At 33.8% G+C, this 27840-nt stretch overlaps 1 protein-coding gene and 1 long non-coding RNA gene across 2 annotated transcripts in view; one reads left to right on the top strand and one right to left on the bottom strand.

The window, feature by feature from the left end:
* FSTL5 (follistatin like 5) overlaps positions 1 to 27840 on the top strand; it is a gene marked incomplete at its 3' end in the record, with an annotated part of 488681 nt that overhangs the window by 242852 nt on the left and 217989 nt on the right. The window lies entirely within an intron of this gene.
* Positions 12914 to 27840, bottom strand: part of LOC120239988 — a 59643-nt gene continuing 44716 nt past the window's right edge. The window contains exon 2 of the long non-coding RNA XR_005530550.1: positions 12914 to 12999. This is a non-coding gene — a long non-coding RNA (uncharacterized LOC120239988). The remainder of the gene's footprint in view (positions 13000 to 27840) is intronic.

The following is a 27840-nucleotide window of genomic DNA, read 5'->3' on the forward strand; positions in this document are numbered from 1 at the left end:
TGGTATCATCTGTAAGTGTAGGATGATAATATCCATGTTAAATAATCAATAGAAACTTATAAGAGATTTTATAGAGGGAGGAAGTTTCTAGAATTTGCTATCATTACCATTAATTTCATTTACATTTAATATCTATAGGAATTGACATTTAGATTGAGTAAAATGTAATATTTGCAGGAATATTGCATCAGTAAGCTTAATGTTTCACCTCTCATGTTGACAGCTAGGATATTTTATATTACATTTTGAAATCAGAACCTCATTACCCATATTATTATTTTTATCTTAAATTTCCCAGCCCATGTTTTGTCTTTCTATTTTCTATTTGGCTTTAAAATATGTGTTTTGCTGATATTGTTAGGTTTCCTAGTTTGCTTTAGGAGGATGCAAAATGTAAGTAAATCAAAAAGCTTATTCCCTTTACACAGTTTATATTATCCCAGTTGACCAAAACCAAAAGATCATACAATCACCTCCTCTGTGGTGTTCTTTGCATGAATTGATCTTCAAATGAAGAATCAAGGAAATTACATGGATTGCTAAAGTAAAAATAATCCTCCAAAATATTTGCACAATCATCATGATTGGTTCTTGTATTTGAGCTTCTCAGTTTATCAAACTACAGTGCATGTATATACACATTATTCTCATAATTACAACCAAACTAGGAAAGGTAAGGGAGAAAAAGGTCATATTACTCTTCATTAGAACTAGAAATATATTCATAAATCTACATAAATATACAGAGGTGTTTAAATACAAATAAAAATGCACTTAACAAAACTGAGCATTGGATACACTTTTAGTAAGTTACACAAAACAAGAATATTATTAAACAATTTTTTAAGTAGTAAAGATTGGGAAATTTAAATGTTCATTTAAGGTAGAATTATTTTCCCACTTACTGGGTAAAATAGTATTTCTCTAATATATTAACAATATAATTATATGTAAATACAAGTACAAACACACTGTTACATGTGTTTCTTGTTTATAATAGTCCTATGCATTTTGTGCAACAATATATAGGAGAAAGTGTTTTATATAAAAATTCAAATAAAATAAATATTATAATAAAAAAATTGAAATTACTATAAAATGAATGTTTTCATTACTAGTCACTTTGAACAATACATTTAAACATTGCACCGTAGCATAGACTTTTTTTGTTGTTTTTAGTTGATTTATTTTAAGATATGACTATTTTAGCTGCCGTAGAGTGCTATTCAAATAGAGATAATTATTGGCACAACTTACATAAATGTGATACAAAAGCATATAGTGTTACCTTAATTATCTCTTGAAACTTTTTTCTTTATTTAATGTTTTTGCACTGGTCAAATATACTTTTATGTTTCCTCCTGATGATAATTTAGAAAATGTGTCCAAAAATCATTTGAATGCTGTATACACATTCTATAAAACACTCAAAATAAAGCCGTAAGTTTGCCTACAGAAATATCTTTAAGAGTATTGTTGATGAGGGGCATGTGGGTGACTAAGTCGGTTGAGACTCCAACTCTTGATTTTGGCTCAGGTCATGATCTCAAGGTGGGATCGAGCTCCATGTTGGACTATGCATCGAGCCTGCTTGGGACTTGTGCACACCCTCTATCTCTCTCAAAATAAATAAATAAACGTTTAAAAAATATTTTAATTATTTATGTAATAATTCAAGGTCTTCTTTTTACATTTGCATGTCACTCAAGGAATAGGAATTATTTTTCTTTGATTTTATGTCTAAAATTTTGTTTTTATTAAAACATTTAACTTGCAACAAAATTACAACAAATTTCTTATTTTCATAACTTTAGACTCTCAAGAGTAGTTTTATGCCAGAAATGAGAAGATGTGAATGAATTTAACATTTCCTTTTTTAAAAAAGTTTATTTTGAGAGAGAGAGAGAGACAGAGAGAGGGAATACATACTACATGCATGTGAGCATCAGAGGGTCAGAGAGAATCCCAACCCGACTCTCAGGTCTGAGCCTGACTCAGGGCTCAATCCAATGAGCCATGAGATCATGACCTGAGCCAAAGGCGAGCTGAAATAAAGAGTCAGGCAGTTAACTGACTGAGCCACCCAGGGGAGACCCCCAGGCGCCCTTGAACATTTATAAAATTAAAAATTAAATGTGTTCCAGTTGTGGCTTTATGATGCAACAGATTATATAAACAATCATCCAAATAGAACATAATTCCATGAATGTCACCTAAAACCGAAAACACTTTCATAAATCAATAAATTAAGTGGCAAGAAAAAAAAAAAGAGGCAGTATTCATAAGTTAAAAGCAAATAATAGCAGGAATCCAAAATTGTAAACAAACTCTGAGACCACTAGTTAATCAGCAAACATTGGCCAAATCTGGGGATATTGAACTTTCCTATTTTCGGTTCTTTTAGGCAAAAAGTTCTTTGTTAAAAAGGAAAATCTGATAGAACATCCTTACCTAATGTTAACATTTTTATTTCCTTGAGCCAAAAATATATCTACTTTTGAAAGGAAGCCATAAGTAAATTATCTTAATCTTGGCAGTAGGTAGGAAAGAAGTACTCTTAAAAATGATAACTATGCGGCATCTGAGTGGCTCAGTCCCTTAAGCATCCGACTCTTGAGTTCCACTCAGGTCATGATCTCACAATTAGATTGATCCCCATGTGGGGCTCTGCATTGACAACATGGGGCCTGCTTAGGATTCCCTCTTTCCCTCTTTCTCTGCCTCTCCTAGGTTCTGTCTCTGTCTCTCTGTCTCTCTGTCTCTCTGTCTCTCTCTCTCTCTCTCTCTCTCTGTCTCTCTAAAAACAAATTTAAAAAAATTTATAATTATATACTATCTTTCTTCTGAGATTTTGGTTTTAATTCAAATGATAGCCACACTATGGAAAAACCTCAGTGATTCCATTTTAAATGAGGTTTGGGATGACAGTGCTGGGAAAGGGCAAATAGTACAAAGGTTTTCTTTACAATATTTTACCTTAGGCCTCTATATAGTTCCACAGAGAAAAGAAAAAAATATATATCCAAATTAAAAATACATATTTTTATATAACGTAATAGAGAAACTTGAGTGAGAACCAAAGTAATCATCTCTGCAGATATATAATCTCAAGCAAATATTTTATATATATATATATATACATATATACGAAGTTATTAAACAGAATAGAAGAAAAACCAAGCCTATAAAATGAACAAGCAGCTTTTATAGTTAAATAGAAATTGTAGAAATTACACAGTGTGTGTGTGTGTGTGTGTGTGTGTGTGTGTGTGTGTGTGTGTATTCTGGGTGAACAGTATATATACCATCCAACCAGGAAATCGAACAACATAGATACAACCATGCACAGTACTTTCTGAATTAAATCCTTTCAGAAAAGAGAGAAGGAACAGGAAATTTTATAAAGGTCTTGAATGGATTCTTAAGCATTCCTAAAGTCACCACATTAGGCTATGAAAGGCCCTTTGGGATTCAATAAAATTTGTTTTTCTACAAAGTAATATATTTTGTTTGAATAAAATGTGTCGTTGTCAAATGGACAAACAGTAACAGTTTTGTGGCTTAAAAAGTTACTTTTATTACATTCTTGAATAATGATTATAATAATAGCTTCCAGACTGTGCATTTATGATTGCCAGACACTTTTCTGTGTACTTTCCAAGAATCAAATTACTCATTTCACCCACTTGGTAAGACAGGCACTATATTTATCCTTATTTTACAGATGAAATAAGTAAGATACTGTGATGTTTGTAAATTTCCCAAAGACACACAGATAATAGAAGCAAGAACCATGCTTAATCATAAATTCAACTTATATATTCATTATATTAAAAATAAATGGGGCCCCTGGGTGGCTTAGTCGGTTGAGTGTCCGACTTCAGCTCAGGTCATGATCTCACTGTTTGTGGGTTTGAGCCCCGAGTTGGGCTCTGTGCTGACAGCTAGCTCAGAGCCTGGAGCCTGCTTTGGATTTTGTCTCTCTCTCTCTCTCTCAGACCTTCCCCTGCTCAGGCTGCCTCTCTCCCTCTCAGAAATAAATAAAACATTTAAAAAAATTTTTTAAAATAGATAAATCAGACTGGCTGCAGGTCGTCATATAAACCCTTAACAAGAATTTGCTAAACTTTCGATAGCTGAGTCTTTTCCCTGAAGATAGACAATATTAATTAAGAGAGATAATTAATGTACCACATAATATATCAGGAAATGTCCTAACTATTTTATGTGGAAATATATGTAGTCTTATGTTATACAGAGCATATTAGGTAACTGTCCATTGTCTTTACTGTGTTGCTTTTTAAAATGTTTGAACAGGGGCGCCTGGGTGGCTCAGTCGGTTAAGCATCCGACCTCGGCTCAGGTCATGATCTCGCGGTTCGTGGGTTGGAGCCCCGCGTCGGGCTCTGTGCTGACAGCTGAGAGCCTGGAGCCTGTTTCAGATCATGTGTCTCCCTCTCTCTGACCCTCCCCTGCTCAAGCTGTCTCTCTCTCTCTCTCTCAAGAATAAACAAAACATTTAAAATGTTGAACAAATTTACCATCTCGATTGCAGTGATTGTTGCAATAATTTTTTTTAAGTCGCAAATAAAATTTTTCAATACTAGATTTCCTTCAGATTAAGAATTCATTTATCTAGAAACAAACTCAGATATTATTCTTGATTTTGAAAATTGAACATAGTTAAATAAGTATATGAAAATTTTCATTATTGAAAATGCAAAGATGTAGAGACTATGTAGCTAACATCTGTTATATTCTACATATATTAGGTGGGGTAAACCTACATTAACATATATAGCACAGGCTAATGAATCTCATTATAAAAATTCTTTATAATACCAAACAACTATAATTCATTAATGAGGGGCGCCTGGGTGGCTTAGTCGGTTGAGCGTCCGACTTTCGCTTAGGTCATGATCTCGCGGTTCGTGGGTTCGAGCCCCGTGTCGGGCTCTGTGCTGACTGCCAGCTCAGAGCCTGGAGCCTGTTTCAGTCTGTGACTCCCTCTCTCTCTGACTCTCCCCTGCTCGCGCTGTCTCTCTCTCTCCTAGAAATAAATAAAACATTTTTTTAAAAAATGAGACTTTTATGTTTTTCATGTTTTAGGAATTGGATGGTTGTACATAAACTTGGTTGAAACAATGATTCTAATCTATATTTATACAGTAGTCGATTATTCTTGACTTGGAAAAAATAATGTGAATATAATGCTTCTTTTCCAAGCCTATGTTTTTCAAAGATGAGGATGCACATATATTTAATAGAAATTAAATTGTAATGTATTTTTAAATAAAATTACTGATTTAAAACATATCTACATATTATTAAGGCATCTTTATGCATCAACAAGTTTTACTCTCTCATGTCTGTCATTCTTTTTGGGCTTATTTTCATAGGTGAAAAATTTGACCCATTTAGTCCACTTGATTAGCATCCAGCTGTCTGAGATGTTTCTCATGCAGAAAATTATTCGCTAAAATGAAGACAGAAAAAGAATTAATATGTATTGAGCTCTTGTAATGTGTCTAACACTTACTTTAATTAATCGATTCCTAATAAAACCTGTAGTTAAGGATGGTTAGCCTTATTTTACAGAAACAACAGTGGCTCAGAAATGTTAAGTGATGTTTATTATATCATTAAGAACTTATTGAGAGCCAAGTATAAGCCAGACATTTCTTCTCTCAGACATTTGGAATACATTGCTTAACAATAAAAAGGGAGACAGAGAGTGAGAGAGAGAGAGAAGTCCAAGCACGAAACTATAATGTAATATATATATCAACTTAAACTACATATAATCTGGGCAAAATACCTATGTAGGAGAATGCCGTATGCTGATATTTTAAAACTGGCACAGTGTCTGAGATACCCACGATTGATCATTAGATCATGGTATCTCAATGTTGGCACTATTGATATTTTGAGTTAGATAATTCTTTGTTGTGGAGGGCCTTGCTGTGCATTGAGGGATGTCTATCAGCATCCCTGATCTCTGCTGTTAGATGCCGGTCACACTCCCAAGTTTGTGACTACCAGGAAGGTCTTCAGACATTGCTAAAAATTCCCTGGAGAACAAATTCTCCCTTGGCTGTGAATCACTGCTGTTTGAATGAATAATCAGGACTTAGAGCTAGATGAGTGGGGAGAGTCAGCAGGTCTGCAAGAGCAGCATTATTTCTCTGTTGCTGGTAAAGAAACTGAAGTTTAGATAAGAAGCTTGTTATTCAACTAGTAATCTGTGATCTGCCTAAATATAAAGACAATATTCTCATAACTTTAATATATGTTCCCTCCTTAATAGTTATCACTCGCTGTATCTTTTATGTCTAAAACATTTTCACATAATTACCACATTCTTCATCATAGCTGCCAGTGAAAGAAGCATCATTCATTACCTTTTCACAGTCCAATTATTACTGTTTGAGATGACATAGAATACTAGGGTAACACTGTCAAAATCTGCCCAGGAGACCAAAGAAGGTTGCTAAAGGAAATGATAGTTTGTGAGACCAGAGGAAGAAGTACGGTCCGGGACATATCCCAGAAGAGGCCCTAGGTCTAGCATTTATAAATGCACACAATTGTGAAAGGATGTTGCATTAAGGAATTAGAATGGCTTATTGCAGATAGATTGTACATAAATAAGATAAGATGCCTGGAAGAGGCAGAACGTTCCACCACGTATGTCATGCTAATGTTTTTAGATACTATCCAGTTGATGATAAAGAATCATTGAAAGAATAGGACCACAAAATTAATAATAGTACTAAGTTGTTAGAAAATCATTTTGACAGGGCGCCTGGGTGGCTTAGTCGGTTAAGCGTCCGTCTTTCGCTCAGGTCATGATCTCGCGGTTCGTGGGTTCGAGCCCCGCATCGGGCTCTGTGCTGACTGCCAGCTCAGAGCCTGGAGCCTGTTTCAGTCTGTGACTCCCTCTCTCTCTGACCCTCTCCTGCTCACGCTGTCTCTCTCTCTCTCCTAGAAATAAATAAAACATTAAAAATTTAAAAAAGAAAAGAAAAGAAAATCACTTTGACAATACTGTGGAAATTAGATGTGTGAAGAAGTGGAGGATTATTTGACAGAAAGAAGAGTAAGAAGGTTTAGACAGGACTGGGTGAAAGATGAAAGGCAACTAAACTAAAAAGACTTCAGTGATTTTGAAGAAAAAGTCAAGTTCTAGTCATACTGTGAAACAAAGATCTATAATAGATATTAACTAATTGGATATTGTAAAAGAAAGAAAAGGTAACACTTAGATTTTCGGCTTGGCCATCTAATTGGTACAATACACTGAAAATGGGATACAAGAAAAAAAATGATGGATGGGTGGGGGAAGGGTGTTAAGAGGCACATTGTTGTAGATGTTGTATTTTTATTTCATTTGAAACTATGTTTATTTAACGATTTCCCTAATTTTAGAAAAGGCTATATCAGTTAAATATATTTACACACACACACACACACACACAATACACACATGTCTATATATATGCATATGTACATATATATATTTGATTAAAGTTTGGGCCAATTACCTTTATCCTTTTTGATGCAGTTTTTGTTTTTGTAATATAGTAAACAGTATACTATAGGCAGAGATTTCTATTGTGCTTCTCTTACTTTGCTTTATGTTGTATGTAAATCCTTATAGTCAGTATTTAATATACTGTACTATATTTAATATATTTATAGTCATATTAATACTTTACAATATTTAATATACAGTATTAAGTTTTGTACTTTAAAAGCCTGAAGTAAATATCTTAGCATATTACATTTTTTTGTTTAATATACAAAAAAATTAATGGGGTACTTAAATATTACTTGTGTGAAAATAATTTTTAAAAGTCCTTCATGAAAGGAAAGAAGTAATACAAAATAGGAACAAGAGTTACCCATAAACTTTGGTTCCAAAAACCAACTGAGACCTTCTCCTCAGGAAAGAGTTTAACATCCCATTAATTTCACTCCCTGTCAAACATTAATACAATGTTTCATTGTTTATATGATAGCCAAATACTTACGTACAAATAATGTATATATAAATTTTTAATGTATTCAGTTAGTTCTAATGTGAAACACAATATCCACACATAGTTAAAATATTTATATTTCTTTATTTTCAAATTGTTTTTCTATGCTTTTGTTCAAATATCCATGTGTCTGTTGCATAGAAAGTACTCATTAAGTCAATTAGCAATTAATGATTTGGGACATTGGTAAATTAAATATATTAATACTTTGTATTACTTAGGGTATTAATTTTGAAAGATAATATAATCTATTTATGGGAAATAGAGATAATTGAAATAGAGAAATAGATGATAATTGAAATACAATTTCAAGACAGCAAATAAGTATGAAAATATAATAGTATTGTAAAATTCACAATGAATATGTATATAAATATAAAATGTATGTTTATGAAACCAAAATCACTTTATAAGTACCCTCAAATGATAAAGCAAAGGGTTGGGATTTTAACTAAAGCATGGAATACCTCATTCTATTTTTTTCTCTCTCTTCTTGAATTAACAATAAATTCAGTATTTCCAGAGGCAAATAAGAGAGGAAGAAGACATCTTATTAGCCAAGTGTAAATCCCACTTGATGCTTACTTTCAGGGTCTCCTTTCTTCTATCTTTAGAGCTTAGCATAGAGTAAAAAAATGACATTTAATGGTATATAACACAAATTAATAAGTGTGAAAATCACCATTTTTCAGCTTTTTTATCTTCCTTTACTTGCCCAACTGCAATAGACAGCAAAATGGGTTGATCTTGTACTAGTCCTGCATAGCATAGTGTAAATCACTTGATATTAGAAAGTCATTGAAAGCAATTTAATATGAAGGAAGAAAAATGCATAGGTAACTAAAAATGTTTTACATTTTAATTTGATCACTACATTCTGTCAGTATAAAATATAATTTCATTACACTGCAACTAATGTTAAGGCTACACTGAAAAATACATTCATTGTTTAGGTAATATGTACTAAGTGCCAAAATGCTGTAGAGACCCATTTTTGATTGACTTCTTTCTCACTTTCCAGTTTTTTTCTAGGGAAACATTTTGATTCTCATCTCATGTTATGTTCAATTCTTTGGCCCACTTGCAAAAATCCATAGGTTTTACTCTTATTACTATGTATCTCTATATATCTATGGTTCCTGTAACATTCTTCCACCTGTTATATGTTTTACTGCTGGACATCTATTCTGAGATATTTCAACAATGTTACAAACATATTATAACCAAAATTGAACTTAGTATTCACTCTTGCTAATATTTTAAACAATTTCACTCTGGTTTACTGCACAAGCTCTGTACCTTTCCTCCTACATTCAGCTTGGTTTGTCCCATTCATTATTAATAACTGTCTTTAATCTATATACTTAGCTCTGGAATAAGTGCTACACTTATGTCACTTAATCCTCATGAGGACTTGTGAGATAAGTCCATTATCGTGATGGATAAACTGAACTTCACATGGCTTCAGATGACTTTTCTCTAGCCACATAACCAGTAAGAGTCAGGGATGGGATTTCAAGTCTGTTCCACATGACTCCAAAGCTAGTGAATAACGGAACCTTGCCTGCCAACTACATATTACTGTCAGAATGAATCTGAAATACATATGTTATTCCCCGTCATAACATCCTTTGGTGACTCCCATAGTGCCCTCAGGATTTCATGTAACTCATTGGATTGGAAGGCATTTTAGGATGTACTTGAAGTAGTCTATTTCTAAAAGATAAATATGAAATACCTTGTCCAATATCAAGCTAACCTACAGGAAAAAAAATGGCACTGCTCCTGGAGTCTTCAGGGGGCAGCGAGGGTCCACCTAAATAAGATTTCTATTCCCCACTGAAGTTATAACAAATTTTAGCAAGAAACAACAGAGGCTTTTCTTTTTGCCACTGATAAAATTAAGGTTGAAAGGCATGGCTTTTAATGTGTGAGCCTAATGGTCCTGAAAATCCTGACCACGGAAGTGGCCAGACCAGTCCCAGCAGTGCTGACATCCTTCTCCGGCAGAATCTAAGCTCCTGCCAGAGCGGCTAAGTAGGCTCCCCGCTGGCAGCTGTGCAGATCTCAGGAGAAAATGAGTGGAGCAGTGACAAGCTGGCCAAATTATACTCTGTAAATTTACAAACAAGATAAAGAACTCTACTTCTCAAGAGTGGAGCAGGGAAGAATGAGAAAGCGAGGCTGTAAGGACACAAGTCTAAACCAAACTGACTCCATGACAGGCTTTAAGTTTCCCCTCTAAACTAGAAGGCCTAAGTTTCAGCTTCCCCGAAACTATCAGGCAGTTACACATTGCCCAAGGCAGGAGAAACCACCCTTGCAGCACCCAATCAGGAAAGGCCAGCGACCACCCTCCACATTACTAAGGGAGAGGCCTAAAGATAGAAACTATAGATAGGACCCTGCTACCTAATGTTAAAGTTAACCCGTTAGTCGCCAAACAAGACCCCAGGCTTGCTCTGTGATTGGTTGAATTTAAAGGTACTCTAAACGTTGTAGTTGGATCCCGCCAAAAGTAACAAATACTCTAGACAATGTGTATGGTCAAACCCGCTGTCAATGATGTTGAATAATTATTATTGGATCACTGTTCCTCTGCCACAACTTCTGTAGCTCCCCCGTCACAAACCCCATAAAAACCCTACTCTGCCTTTGCTCGAGGCTCTCAGCAAGGATCCACTGCATTGGTGAGGTCTGGGAGCCCAAGCTTAAGCCCGAATAAACACACTTTGCTTTTGCAAAAGTGACTCGGACTCCTTGGTGGTCTTGGGATTTTGGGGAGATCGCGATCTGGGCATAAGAAGACAAATCACTTCTCACAGAAATCCAGAACCAGAAAAAGCAAACACTCTTATCCGTCTTATCCAGGCTGAATTTCTCTGACACTCCTCTTCGCCTGCTGGCATCATATCCAATCTGTCAATTCCACTGTCAGCATGCCTAGCACATCTCATTCAGCATCTCTGTGTACTCGATTTCTGTTGTTATAACTAGTGCAACAAACTCTAACTGATTCTTCTGCGTTTCCCCTTTCTTTTTCTGTGTTGACTTTCTCCATGAGCTGAATACAAATATTCATACTCCTACACCGTTTCGATGTTGAAACTCCTTGATAAAACAAACAAACCTGATCTATCATCACATGTAGTAAAAGTCTGACTGCAATCCAAGGTTTTCTATCCTCTGACATAAACCCACCTATTCTATTATCATTATTACCTTGAACAAGATCATTTATTGATTCTCAGCACAACCATTCATTTCCTAATACTGTGCCCTTCTATTGTTTTGCCTGTTTACCTGTAACAATTAACAATATACAGCAATTTTATTTGTATTGAAATATGAATATTTAACTGTCATAACTGATAGAAAAATGCCAGGCTGCTTTGTTGAATATAGATGAGCAGTAGGGATTTCTATAAAAGGAGCTTCATATGTATTTAGAGATTATTACATATGGGAGCCAATTTAATCAAATCAATATGTGGCATTATCACAGCACTTGGTACATAGAATATTTTGAACTCAGTGGAGAATTTATGACATACATTTTCTCCACTCATTCGTAGTGTTATCACTTATTTTTCATACAGCTTAAGTTACAAAAAAAAGTACATTAGTAAATTCTCTGCTTACTTTCAGAAAAGAGAGAAGGGACAATAATTAAAACTTTCGAAGTCTAAATTTTTCTTTAGAATTTCAGTTCCTCTTAAAGTGACTTCTTGAGATCATTCCTGCACACATCGACTATTGACATTACATGCTGATTTGGGTAGTGATGTTATTACTTCTTTAAAAATTGAAATTCTAACAGAAAATAATGAACTTCTTATACTATACCCAAACTAGTAATTGCCCAGTAATTATATATTTAAGTCTATCTTTCATATTCATTTGTAAGTGAAATAATTATTTTTTATCTTTGTTGTATTCTATTTTAACTATTGAAAGCAAAAATGAAATACCACTACTTTTTAAAAAAGGGATATATTTTATAAGATTTTCGAAAGTATATTTAAAATGTTTTTATACAGTATTCATCAAATGTGAAGTATTTGCATAAAGAATTCATTCTCATTGACAGTTCAATTTGATCTCTGTATTACAGTTCTTTCTAAAGAAGGAAATTGAATTCTCTTGCGTATGCTATGTCAGTTTTACCAGGTAAAGAAAGACTAATGATGTCAGATTACTTTTCAGTGGGATAGAATGAACTAAATTTGCATCAAGGGAGAAATGATTTCTTAGCCACAGACACATGCATTGATCAGATTGTCTGGAGTAGTTTATTCTATGTATTTATATATTTTCTTTCCATCTTGCTGTCATTTATTATTATACCACATTTATCATCAGAGAATTAAAGTGAGAAAGCAACTTCCAAAGACTGCTTGAAATGAGTTGAAGTTTTCTCCCTAAATCCTTCAGCTGCTTCCCTAACAAGAAGCCAGAAGGAAGAAACAACCTCTACCCATGAAAAATACGACACTATCTGAAGTGGGTTTTTTTTCCCCTAAACACTGGCCTGCTGAGTTTTTGGTACCATGTCAAATGAGGATTAATATCAACTTTTTAAAATTTGAATGATGCTACCAAACTATCATTTAGAATTTCTGTCAAGAGAACAGAATATAATACCCTCTAGCAGAACCAGTACAGAGATGGTATCAACACAAAAAATTACAAATATAACATACAAATCACTGAATGAAGAAATTATATTTAAGAATATTCAGTTGTAATATTACCTTCAATGTTGTATTTTCAAAAAACATAATATGTCATCTTTGTAGGGGAACTTAGCAATAGATGCGTAATATCTATGGGCTATAAAGCAAATACTTGCATTATTGTAGGTATATACCTGAGTATTTATCCATTGCTAAACAGTACTCTGCCAGTCAGCATTTCTGGCAGTGTGGGCCATGTAAATACAGTGTTATGAGATATTCTGTGGGAAAACAATGAAGAGAAATACATGTGAGAAATATTATATACTTTATACTCTTCTTAGAAATTCAGCAGACAGAATACAAATGCACAAAACAAGAAGGGTGGTTAAATTAAATTTTATGTATCCACAAGGTAGAGTATTTTAGAGCCCCATTGTCTCTACCCTTATTTATGCTACCATTGCCTTTAATAAGAATTCCACTTAATTCAACTTCTTGCCCCCATTTTTAAGCCCCTGGAACCTTTTTCTTCCTTTTTCTACCTTTTTATATCAGCAAAATTAACTGATATAAAAAGGCAAATCTGACCCTATTATTTTTTCATTCTCAAAGCCTCCCTATGTTTTGTCTTACCATCCAAACTTCTTAACATGCCATACAATAACATTATTATTTGTTCAACTTCATCTCTCACCTTTAACTCTGCATTTCAGCCAAACTAGGTTTTAATTTCCATACTCTCTTAAACACATTGGAAAGCACTTGGTGTTTCCTCACTGCCATTTCTCTTTTATTTAATACATTCTTCTCATGCTGTAGACAATAATTTCATTGGCATTTAATCTTCAAACCCCTTGACACCCCACCATAACCCCTCACTTTGGGTTATTTTTCCTTCCAGCATGTTCCCTAGTCCTCTGCACCTGGGTACCAAGTATTTAATTGTTGAAATATAACCACTTGTTTCTTCAAGTGGTCTGTGAGCTTAATAATAGTAAAGCATTGGCCTACCCCATTCATTATTTTATCCATAGCAGTTAGTGCTATGCCTCTTACATAGCTGAGGTTTCCCCCAGAGTGTTTATTTAAATTCCTGTTAGTTAACATACAGTATAATATTAGCTTCAAGTATAGAATTCAGTGATTCATCACTTACATACAACACCGGGTGCTCATCCCAAATGCCCTCTTTAATCCCTATCACCTAACTCACCCACCCCCCCGTCCACCTCCCATCTGGTAATCATCAGTTTCTTTTCTATAGTTAAGAGCCTGTTTCTTGATTTGCCACTCTTCACTGCCCTCCCCCACCATTATGTTCATTTGTTTTGTTTCTTTTTGTTGTTGTTGTTGTTTTTAAATTTATTTCTAGGAGAGAGAGAGAGAGACAGCGTGAGCAGGGGAGGGTCAGAGAGAGAGGGAGTCACAGACTGAAACAGGCTCCAGGCTCTGAGCTGTCAGTCAGCACAGAGCCCGACGCTGTGCTCGAACCCACCAACCGCGAGATCATGACCTAATCGAAAGTCGGATGCTCAACCGACTAAGCCACCCAGGTGCCCCCATTTGTTTTGTTTTTTAAATTCCACATATGGGTGAAATCATATGGTATTTGTCTTTCTCTGATTGACTTATTTAGCTTAGCATAACACTCTCTAGTATTTATTATATATTATATTATATTATTATATTATATATTATAATACTCCATCCATATCTTCGCAGATGGCAAGATTTCATTCTTTTTGAAGGCTAGTAATATTCCGTTGTATGTATGTATGCATATACACACACACACACACAACACAACATGTATATACACACACACAAGTTCTTTTTTATTCATTCATCATTTATGAATTCATCCATTCAGTCGATAGGCATTTGGGCTTTTCCATAATTTAGCAATTGTTGATAATCTTCACCTATTTGTAACATTCTTAACTGTTACAAGGCTCTAAATGCTGACTTCTTGATTTTAATTCATTTCCCAAATTTTTGAAATTGACCAAGTATAGCTGTTAAAATAACAACAATAAAAATACAAAATGTTATGGAAAAAAAGAAAGTATCTATGAATTGGGAGTTTATATATTGGAGTAAGAGTGGAGGAAATAGCATTAGATAATTATCATTAAGTAAGGTTACAGAGAGTGTTAAGTAACCAGATGAAGAAATTGAGAAATGTACCAAAAGACTTCAAGAAAATGTTGGAAGTTTTTGAACATGGATGTAACCATGTTTTATTGAGGTTAGTCTGGTGGTGAAAGATATAGTTAATCAAAAAGACAAGTTTGAGAGCTGAGAGAGTACTCATGAGGTTTGTAAATTAACATTTGTCTAAACCTTAAGAATGGTTAATAAGATGTGAGAGATGAGAGAAGTGCCTATCTTCTCCCTTAGGATAGAATGAATGCCGTGGGGAATTTTGTGACTATAAGATTGTATATAGGTACCAGAGTAATAGATTAAGTGTTGTATTTAGAAAGGCCAAATTTCCGAATAGTAGAGACAGTATCATCTTCTAAGAGACTAGGAAACACTGTTAAGAAATTTTCCTGAAGGGAATAGAAATGAGAGAGGGATCTGACAAGGAACACATATAAAGTCTACTGAATAATATTTGTGCAATGAAGATGGGAAACCACAAATTTAAAAAGCCACTAATTAAAACTTTTATAGGATTTTATCCATCAGTGTTCAACTGTTCCCACAGAAGGGAAGAATGGAAGTCAACATAAATATATTCTAGATTGAGGTTTACCAAGGATCTGTGGCTGAAAGTAGAATTGAAGGAATTAAAGCTCTAAGTCAAGAGAAGCTCCATGAGGTATCAAGGAAAGAGACAGCCAGGAAAAAAGCCAGGAACAAATTGCTGATCTAAGAGTAGAAGGCATGACCATGTACTAGATATCTCAATGTATTCACAGAGCAGAACCAGTAGAATGAAAGTGGTGGAGGGGTCAATTTTGTAGTCTGGAAATGAGAATTAGAATTATAGTTACAGAGGGGAAAGCAGTTCAAGGCAGTGTCCATGTATGGAAGAAGGTAGCTGAAGTGGGCAGTAAGTCAGGGCATTCTCCTGCCCCCCCACAAATTATCTTTTGGAAATGTTAGGAAAAAATTCTTAATGGATTTAAGTATATTTTTACTGAGGTGTTCAGACCAAACTACAAAAAGTATTATTACTCCAGTCTTTCTCTCTGATCTCACATTCAATCCATCAGCAGATCTTAATGGAAACATCTTCCAAATCCATATCCAATTTGAGAATCTGATCAATTCTTATCATGTCTTCCACTGCACCTATTACAAGGCTCTTTCATGTCTCACCTATACTGTAACAGTAGGCTTTTCAATACTGCTCCTCTGCTTCCAGCTTTACAATCAGAATGATCTTGTACAAAGAGAAGTCAGACCATAGCACTGCCACTTCTGAACACCCCAGTCAGTGAATTCCCAGCTGCCCTTAGAGTCAATTCTAAAATCCAGGCAATGATCTACTGGCTTCTATCTCAATTGTGACCTTCCTGACCTGTCATCATTCCTTCCCCAAGTTTACTGAGCGTTTGTCCATCAGGACTGTTTTTCCACTCTTTAGCAAGAAAAACTCATTCTGGGCTCAGAACTCTGCCTCAGTCCTCTTTCCTCAGGTCTTTGCAAGCTTTGTTTCTCTGTATCAGTCAGGTTTCTGGAGTCATTTATGCATTCTGTCTTTACTTTCCAACAAGCTTCAACCCCCTCTGGGTTTTATTTTTTATGATACTTAATAATATTTGAATTTCCATTGCTTATTTGCTTGTGGATACACATACATACACATTTATAGATATATGAGCATGCAAATAAATAATAGATGCACAGATAGAAAGAGATATAGTCTTTCTTCCATATTAGAATATATATTTCATTGAAAGAGACAAGTATTTGGCTGCCTATTCACTCTTGTATCTCCAGGTAAAGAACCGGATCCAGTACAGTATCTGCTCAGTAAATGGTTGATGATTGCATACAATTAAATCAAAGAGTATTTCAAAATGAGTTTTCTAAAGTGACTAAAACTGGGTCGACTGGGTGGCTCAGTAGGTTAAGCGTTTGACTTTAGCTCAGGTCTTGATCTCTCAGTCTCTGAGTCAATCCCCATCCCAGGCTCTGTACTGACAGCTCAGGGCTTGGAGCCTGCTTGGGTTCTGTGTCTCCCTCTCTCTCTGCCCTTCTCTTGCTCGCGTTCTCTCTCTCAAAAATAAATAAATAAATAAATAAATAAATAAATAAATAAATAAATAAATAACTTGGGGGTCCCTGGGTGGCTCCGTTGATCAAGCACCAGTACGAGACTTCAGTTCAGGCCATGATCTCATGGTTTGTGAGTTGGAGCCACAACTGGAGCCTGCTTCAGGTTCTCTGTCTCCCTCTCTTTTTCTGCCCCTCCTTCGCTAGTGCACTCTGTCTCTCTCAAAAATAAATAAATAAAACATTAATTTTTTTTAAAAAAAGAAAATGATTATGCTTTAATGCAGACCTCCCTAAAATCATTTTCTAAATTTTGTAATTAAATATATTATTAATATTTCTAAATATCAGTATATTCAAAAATATCTTTGAAAACTACTTATTTTTTGGTTGTGATATTCTCCATTCTCTTAAGCACACACATTTGCCCACCACCATATCTTTCTTTATGCTGTTCCTCCTTTCCATTCCAAGAAATTCGGCCTGAATTATCACATATCCCTTGTGATGCATGAGAATTTTGCCATCTCTTCCACAATAAAATGTTTTGCCTTGGGGTACCTGGATGGCTCAGTCAGTACCTGGATGGCTCAGTCAGTTGATCACCAGACTCTTGGTTTAGATTCAGGTCATGATCTAATTGTCCATGGGTTCAAGCCCCACATCACCTGCTTCAGATTCTCTCTCCCTTTCTCTCTGCCCTCTCCTCTCTCTCTCTCTCTCTCTCTCTCTCTGTGTGTGTGTCTGTCTGTCTGTCTCTCTTTCTCAAATAAATAAACACTTAACAAACATATTTTGTCTATACTTTCACTAATAATTAGTGTTCTTTATTATAAATAGGTGACATACTGTGGCTTACATTGTATTCCTCTAAGACTGTAAGCTCCTTGAAGGCGTGATTCATTTAAATATTTAGAAACAAAACAAGCAAACAAAAACCAAACAGCAAGATTTTAATGATCTTACTTTTTATCTTCCTGTTGAGCCTTATTTTCTTGTTCAAACCTAGATGTTGGTTCCTTCGTGCCTTTGCCTGCCCTGTATTGAATGAACCCTTCCCAATACAACCAAAATTATACACGGTTTTATATCTACAAACTGGAAAAAATATCCATTGAACTGAGATTTTTATTTAAAGTGTTTATTTTACTACTAAGTAAAAAAATAAATGTTATTAATTTCAGTGAAATATGATTAGTGTCTCTGTTAATACTATGACCCAGTTGTGTGACCAGTGAATGAAGTATTGAACAATATTCGGAGAAAAGTAAAAATATTTTACCTTTTCCACAAATTTCAAATATAATCCTGGAACCAAGTACTGTGCCTCTTTATCTCTTCCTACACTTCTTATATTTTTGTCATTGATGCAGTGAATGATTAGGAGCAGATTTCTATGTGTTTCTGTGAATTTCCAATCTAACTATAAATTCTATAACAAATGTGATTCAGCATTCTGATTGTAAACAAGCACGTTAACATTATATTGAAATAAATGAGTCTTTTTGTGCTCAAAAGAGAGGCTTGTTTTCTTTCCATGTATTCCTTATGGACCTGAATATATCATTATCTTCTATTGTGAGATTTCAAGGGAATACGGAGTAACTCTGAATAAACCAGTTAGAAAGCTCTCCAAAGATACCTTATGGCAATGTCACCCTATGTTTACATAGCCCAGGGCATAAAACTTTGCTAATCTTAATCTTTATTGCAATATAATTAATGTACTTCAAATTAGCACAATTAGGGTTTAATCAGACTCTCTTCTCTTTAATATTATCACCTTGAGTCAGATTTCTGAGAACATTCTCAATCTTTTCTTCCAAGCTGTAGATTTAGTGGTAACAGGACTAGGAGGAAAAAAACAAAATAAAACCCACAACTGTATTCCTCAGGAGGGGGAAAAAAAAAGATTGGCTTAGCCATACTATTATTTCCATATTAATTATTATCGGGTTTAGATTTAGAAAAAAGATTTGGCTTTCTTGTTGGTTTGGTTTGAAATTTTCAAAAAAATTTTCTGAGTCATCAGAGTGTTTAAAATTATATCTATATGGTAATGACATGCCTATTTTTAATAGATATACTATATAACAATACATTGTATACATTATAGTTTATATGGTTCATTATGCATTATATATTTTGTAAAATGTTTCTCTTGACCCCTATATGAAAACCAGCTATTATTTGGTTATTTTTGTTTTGGTTATTTGGTTATTTGGGTATTTGGTTATTATTATTTTGTTATTTTTCCTAACTCATTTGTTGCTAGTATTTCTCATTTGTGTCATACTCTCTGGCTCAAGAAGTCCATGCTTATCTAGAAAATTGGTAGTTTTGTGAGACTAACATCAGTAATCCCCATGGAGAATTAAAACCCCCCCATCACCCCTATTTGATTTGATATAAAATCAAATATCTTTTGTTCTTCAGGCCACCAAAGAGGCATGTAATCATTCCTAGTGAATGTGAATGCTTATAATCAAAACCCCTGTCAAGAGGAATTATTGTCTAGGGACTCCCAGCAGTGCATGGCACTCATCCAAAGAACTGATACTGCTCTTTCGTGCGCAAGCAGCTTCTGTGCTGAGTGCTGAGATTCTCAACTGGAAGACTCATTCGACAACAGAAGTTCCTAGGACTGAACGTACTCATTGGAGTACAATGGCAGCCCTTCCTAGGATTCCAGTAACAGCCCATCTCTCTTCCCAGACAGCCCATCCCCACCCAACTCTGAGTTCCAGAATAAATTTGTGTTTAACTCTAAAGATGTTGCTCCAAAGAAATGTACACAGGATCAGATCTACATTTATAAGTATGTCTTCTGATGGCACTTGGTTTTCTTAACTCCTGTCTTGTAACATGGATTATTTTATTCAAATTTCATCTAGAGCCTATAAAATAAGATTATTACTCTCATTGTATTGGTGAGGGGATTGGATCTCAACATTGTAAGTTAATGTACAGAGAGAGTGTCTTGTAGAATGCAGGTAGTCTTATCTAACTCCAGAATCTTAATGCCCACCTGCCTATTTTCTGTTGGAACCAGACTCAACCCTGCTTAAATACATAGGAACATTTTAATTTGGTTTTACTGTAGTTTTTTCTGACTAGGATGAAGAGGAGTAAATACTTACCCGAGAACTAGCTTTACCCTCTTGACCATGTCAATAATATCAAACTATTTAGAGTGTAAAAATGCTAACAACAGTTGGCATATTCCCCAGAAAAAGCCAAAGATAAGTGATTAAACTTTAGGAAACACTTTTAAAAGTGAAATAATTTAAAAAACAGTAAATCACTTAAAACTCATTCATCTATGTGGTTAAGTTGTATAGTTTTTGTGAAAGTTTTCCTAAAGGTGAATTATATTATATTGATATTATAGTTAGAAAAGTTAAGGGCTAGACAAAATGAGAAACAAATCATTTGTTAGACTTCTTCAGGGTAATTGTTAAGAAACCATTTTTCTCTCTCACTTCAATAATATAAATAATACATAAGGGGTGTAAAATATGAGAAAATAATTAGATTAGATATGCTTAATTCACCTTTGTTTTTCCTAAAGGATAAGATACGTGCTGGTGGGAGTTTTTGTTTTTGTTTGCCTGTTTGTTTTTGTTTTGAAGTAATTCCTTTATCTTCAAATAAGTTATTTTAAGTCCTTTAATATTTTACAGGCCTTTCCCATAGAATTTGTATGTATAATTTCTATATTATAGAAAATATATAATTATTTATAATTTCTATATTATAGATGTATACATTTCACTTCTACCCGAGTTGAAAGAGTGTATTTAATGGCAATTTGAAAGCCTGAGGGTCATATTACTAACCTCAATTAACAAAACGAGAAATTATGTTGATTCCTGAAGAAAAATATTTCTTAGGTAAGTCTCAAAGGTGGCATAAATTAAACAATATACAATGCATTTTCTGATAATGTTACAGCACAACAAAGTGACCACACTGTCATGAAGCTAAAATAGTCATGAAAATGAAACAAAATTATAGTAAGTTGAATGCTTTGAAAAATCGTGTGTGTATGCACATACTTTAAACTGGATTCTCCTTTATTTTATTTTTCTTTAGCACTTACGATGGTTGTAGAATAAAGTAAAAATATCCTTAACTTAGCTAACTTTGAGAGAAGCTAAAATTACAAAGAATATAACATTCAAAGCAAAAAATCCTCACATAATACAGGGCATATATATGATATATATATAATACAGGGAACTCTAACATTTTTTTTCTGAGTTACTGTAAAATGTTTCATAGCATTTATATATTCTAGGGGCACCTGAGTGGCTCATTTGGTTGGGCGCCTGACAGCTCAGGTCATGATCTCATGGTTTGTGAGTTAGAACCCCATGTCGGGCTCTGTGCTGACAGCTCAGACGCTGAAACCTGCTTCAGATTCTATGTCTCTGTCTCTCTTTCTTCCTCTCTCTAGCTCACACTCTGTCTCAGTCTCAAAAATAAATGTTAAAAAATTAAATATTCTAATAGTGACTACACTAACATTCAGAATGAAGTTATTTCAGATGTGAGAATAATCATTGAAAAAATATACCATTACATGTACACACAGTATGTGCATTCATTTGTAAATATATGTATGTGTATATATTTACATACCTTTTATTTTGTTTTCACAGTTTGTCATTAGGAAAGCTATATTGAAACAGTGTTTCTCGAATTGTTTGTGATCCTGTGCACCTATGTTTCTGTGCTCAAGCAATCTACAATCTTCATTCAACAGTGCTAATTCTAAAACACATTATTATTAAACAGATACTACTGAAGACTATCTACTCTAAACAGATTAATGGTGGCATCTCAATAACAACACAGACTATATGAAAAACTCACATCTAGATTTATGTTGTAAAGCCTTCAAAAGAAGATAGCTTCTACATTTCTTCATATTTTGTATGCAAAAGAACTAAGGAGTTAGTATGATCAACTTCCAAACTGTAGTTCTCTCAGTTTTTAGCTAAATAATTGTGAAAAAGGAATTTAAATTTTCTTTTTTGTTTACATTTATTTATTTATTTTGAGAGGAGTGAGAGTGAGAGAGAAAAAGACAGGGACTAAAGGGGAAGAGCAGATAGTGGGAGAGAGAGAGAGAGAGAGAGAGAGAGAGAATCCCAAGAGGGCTCTATGCTGACATGGGGCTTGAACTCACAAACTGAGAGATCATGACCTGAGCTGAAATCAAGAATTGGATATTTAACCTACTTAGCTATTCAGAAAGTTCAGAATTTATATATTTTAAACTTCATATTAGTCATGTGTGATTAATGGTAATAATCATTTCTACAGCAGACCAGATTTTTACTTGAATCGTTCTTGCTCTTGAATATATGGGTAAACTTAACTCAAAAGTTCCAAAATCATATCCTTGTTCCTCTTCAAACTTGTAGATTTCTGACTTTATTTGATTACAATCTTTTTTGTCTCCTTTCATATTAATATACAGTTCATAGCTTTCCTTTTCTAGTTAACCTTTGACAATCTTGGGTTATTGGAAGACGTAGTCACTTTATTTCATGCATGATCAACCCCCTTTCAGGCTTGGAGAGTCTTTGCCAGATGCTTCACAACCTTCCAAATGTCTTTGGGGCAGACCTATGATTTTCTTCCACTAGGAAGAGTAGCACAGACTGACCCTTTCTGTCCTCACTCAGCATACATGCATTGGGTACATGCACCCATGCACATCTATACTTTGTTTGAAACAATTCAATTGTGCTAAAACATCATTCCCTCAATCTTGCTTTATTACCGTGAATGGTCACTCTGATTGTTAAATGGGCTAATGTTTTAAAAATTCATACCAATACACAGTAATACAATCAATGCATTTTAGTTTCTCTTCTTATCAGACACTGCAGTCTTCCTTCAATGGTAAAACACATTATTAATAATAAAACACATTATAATTAATTTATATAATTAACAGCTTCTAACAGCTTCTAACTAAAATACCCTGAAACCATATCATCTCTTTCCTTAAGTTACAGAATACTTTTTAACTCTGTATTTGAAATGGGTGATGAAATATATATATCATGTTAGAACTACAAATTTGTATACTCAAAGATACTCATAACTAGAGCCATAATTTTTTGCAATACATATTTTTATCAGTCATTACAGGGTACAAATACTGTACCAAATTTATGTAAAATTAGCCTTTCTTTTTATATCTTGGTGATATCAAACAACCCATTTTAATGGAATAAAAATCTATACATATTGACACAGAAATTTGTTTTCTCGACTTTGTCATATAAAGAACTAGCAGAGCTACTCTTTAGGGATAATCTATGACAGCAGTGGTGATTTCAAAGAAAATGGATATAACATTTTCATGATTTTAAAAGAAAAAAGTCCTAGACATTTATAGATTATGTAACATTTTTTATTCCTATAATTTATAAACAGAGCTTACCTGATTTTTGATTAGTACTTTGTATTATTAAATAGTGGCATTCTCATTTAGCAAAGAAAGAAACAGAAAGAAGATAAACAGGAGAAATATTCAGTAAAATTGCAGGATCCTGCACATATGTGTGAGTCAAACTGATTATGTGAATGCTGATCCCCTATCACTGCTAGATGTTCTCAGGGACAGAGATGTAGGAAACACAGTCATGCTGCTGGTGGTTGGTCTTCTACGAAGACGTATCTAGTTTTTCTGGTTTCCTCAGATTTAGAGGTCAATGGAAGCATTTTCTTTCTTTCTTTCTTTCTTTCTTTCTTTCTTTCTTTCTTTCTTTTTTTTATTTTTTTACAAATAGTTTATTGTCAAATTAGTTTCCACATAACACCCAGTGCTCATCCCCACAAGTGCCCTCCTCCATGCCCATCCCCCCCCCCCCCCACATCCATCAGTCCTCAGTTTGTTCTCAGTATTCAAGAGTCTTTTATGGTTTGCCTCTCTCCCTCTCCCCCACTATTCCCCCTCTTCTTCTTCCCTTTGGTCCTCCGTTAAGTTCCTCCTAATTCACCTATACGTGCAATCATATGGTATTTGAATAGACACATTTTCTAAAGAAAATGCCTTTACTATAGAAACTACTTTACCGTAACATTGATTCAAAAATATATATTTAGCAACTACTGTGTGCAGTTAGGTACACGTTTGCCACTAATCCTTGCAGAGAGGCAATGGTAGATTGTGGTATTTTTAATGTTTCTTATCCCTTCACCACTGATGGTGGTTCTCACCATATGACTTACAACACGTCTCAAGTGTAAACGAGTATACTTCCACACCCTGATAAACTCAGTGTCTATAACTTACTTTCATTACTTTAAGGAAAGCAAAAGTGATATATGTGTCACTTTTTAGTGGATAAAGAACTGATTCATGGTTTGCCAAGACTTTCTTCGCCTGTTGTCATAAGAACCAAAAAAGTCCCAGGTGGAAACCACATCACAAGTTTGGGCCCCAAATGATGAGGATGTGGAACAGAGCTTTATTGAACACCTTGTGAGCATGTAGAAAGGACTTTTCTGATCTTTTTTTTTTTTTGTACTGCAGAAAAAGATATCCTTTCATGATGACTTAATAAGGAAATAAAGTTATATATTATGTGCAAATTATGCAAATACACAATGTATAATATTAATTTCTTGAAATCTCACAGCACATGCTAGTATATTAAACACTAACAATTCATTAACTATTTATAATTTAAATTTAAATTATAGTATAATTTTAAAAAATGGAACTCATTTTTTAAGTTCCTATTCTAAAAAATGAATTTAAGATAATATTAGTTTAGAAGAACAATGAAAGATTTAAATAATGAAAATATTGTTTTAAAAACAAGAACCCTCCATCTCCTACATCAAAACTAAAATAATCAAGAAATCAGGATCCTGAAAATTATGAAACAGATGACCCTTTCATTGTAGTGATTCTATTTATGAAAAATCTAACTATGCCTGAAAGCCTTTTTATGGATTATTCTTGAAAAACATAAATAAATAAATAGCAAGTGTTTTCATGTCTTCACATTACTGTAATTTTACAATAGAATAAGCTATTTTCTTTCCTTAAAATATCATGAAAAAATAAAAGTGTACACTGTATCTGATATTTTTTGACTTTTTTAAGGAAGAAATTATTTTTATATGCTTTAATTAAAATGTTAAGGTTATAGCTACAAATACTAAAGTAAAACTGGACATTATTTTGTTCCTTACTACAATCCCACTTATGCAGAAAAAGAGAGAAAATGAAATTAAAAAATAAAACAAAACAAAAACAACCTTGCTTTCTGGAAAAGCAAACAGTAATGAACCTACAGTTGTCTTGATTCTAGAGAAAATAAACTCTGGTAATTGAGAGAGTCAGCTCTGGAGCCCGGTGGACTGGTATCAAATTGTGGCTCTGCTACTTTCATATCTACGTGAGTTTGAGCAAATTAGTTAGGCATCCTGTGTGTGTGTTAAGTTACTTCATGTATAAAATGAGGAATGTAATAGTAGCTCCCATGCAAAAGAGTTTCAATAATTGAGCTAATTTATGAAAAAGGCTTAGAACAATAGTTTGTACATTGAAATCACTCAGTGAAAGTTATTTATTATAATCGTAAGAAGGATTACCTATTCATCATTCTTTCTATAATGATTCTTTAATTAAACTTTGGATGAAACTTTGTACAGACATTTGGTTTGGTTGGTTTGGTTGTTGTTGGTGGTGTTATTGTTTTTTTAAACCTGATGATGATGTGTTCTAAATATTATGTGACCTGAACATCAATAAAAGTAATGTTTTTACTTTTACTATTCTATCATTAAATTTTTTTTTCACTTTTAAAAAGTGGTATGATTTTGAAGCAATAATTCTCTAATTCTGTCAAATATTTCCTACCAGTTATTTGAAGTAATAGCAAAGGAAAACACAGATGATGATGATGATCATTGTTATTATTATTTTAGGGAGAGAGCACGTGTGAGTGGGGGAAGGGCACACAGAGAGAGAAAAAGAGAGAAACATTAACAGGCTCCACAATCAGCACAGAGCCAACATGGGGCTTGATCCCATGACCGTGGAATTATGACCTGAGCCAAAATCAAGAGTAGGATGCTCAAGTTACTGAACCACCCAGGTGCCCCTGACATATTATTAAAACACTTAAGCATTACTTGAAATCTAGGGGTAGTAATTAAATATAAGTTTCAAGTGATATTCAGATGAAACATGCACATATTATCTTTATTAACATTTCATTATTTTCTTAATCAGGTAAAAAATTATGGTAGGCAGCTAACTCAGGAATACTTGACTTCGTGGTTACACAGTGAAGTGGTATCAATAGTAGGAAAAAAAATGCTTAGATTCTTATCCTCCATTCAGCTTTGACTAACCTGTTGACGTAGATAAATACTCAAACTATAAGTGTCTCAGTTTCTTTATCTTACAATATCAATACTATAAAATTTTAGGTTTAATAATAAAATGATACAATGAAAGTAAAAATCTCAGCAGAATCAATTGTGAATGGTTAACCACTGTGAATCCTCTTCATAGATATCTATGGAGTAAAAGTTAGTATCCATGTACTGTTTTCTGGTGTAAATATATAGCATTTAAAGTCATTATTACTAGTGGTTTAGTACTAAAGAAAACTGACAAGTGCCTTGTACCTTAACTAGTAATCTAAAATTTATATTCAAGTTTGAATTGATGTGTATATTGTTTATGATGCAATCAATGACAAGAATTTGTTCCACAAACTTAAATACTAAATTGTTACTAATATGTTTATATAGTTTAATATATGGTAAATATATATGTATATAGATAGATATAGATACAGATATAGATATAGATATATTTTTAAATGACACAATTTTGAACAAAGAGGGCACCTGAAATACAGACTGATTTAAAATTTAGTTATTTTTAATTGTTTAATTAAATTTAGAAAACAAAGATTACTCCAACAATAATAACATTGTAGACTACAGATTACATGCCCTTTATCTCAGCATGCATGCACACACACATACGCATACATTCACTGTTCTTAACATCAGATAAAATACATGGAGATGCCTGTAAAGATTAACATTACAAATCTGTGAAGTAATTAAATAATGGACCATATTATATACTAATGTACCTCAACCATCAAAAGAAAATTTTAAAATGTTGACATTTTTGAAACTATGTTTTGGGTTTCTCTTTGGCAATTGCATTTGAACCCTAAAGTAAAAGTTTCCAATATATTCAGTGGTGGTAAATGTGTTTTCTTTAAAGCAGAACTCTTTCATGCCTTATTTCATGTGAATAAGATGAGTGGTCAACCTTGATAATATCATTTACAGTTACAAATGCAATAGTCTATTACATAATGAGATTGGTTATCGATGTGGCTTGTAAGCTTGTCCAGAAGACAGCTTCTAAGAACTCTGAAGCCCAAAAAGACACACAATATTCATGCTTGTTTTAGGAGCACATTACTTGCCCACAGCAGGAAAAGACAGTGTGAATAAAAAGAAGCAACAGCCTTACATAAAATAAAACTCAAAAAGGAAAAAAAAAGTCACTTTTACTTGGCTTTAAAGATATTTAGGAATCAATTATTATAATTTAAAAGATTTCATTAATATCATAGCTTGTAGTTCTATACTACATTGGTTTCTCAGGCATACAATTTGAAGATCTGGGCAGTAAACTCAGGAAAGATATAATAGGGTAGCATGGGTGAACTCATAAGAACAGTTTTTTATTGTGGTTTTCTGTTCTGTTTCTTTGTCTTTTATCATGCAAAATCAAGCAACAACTTTCCAAGTACATTATTATTACCTAATTCTTAATAGCCTATGACAAGGAGATTAGGTACACAACACAGTTTATC

This window comes from Hyaena hyaena, unplaced genomic scaffold, assembly GCF_003009895.1.
Source record: "Hyaena hyaena isolate Hyena2069 unplaced genomic scaffold, ASM300989v1 scaffold_244, whole genome shotgun sequence".
NCBI lineage: Eukaryota > Metazoa > Chordata > Mammalia > Carnivora > Hyaenidae > Hyaena > Hyaena hyaena.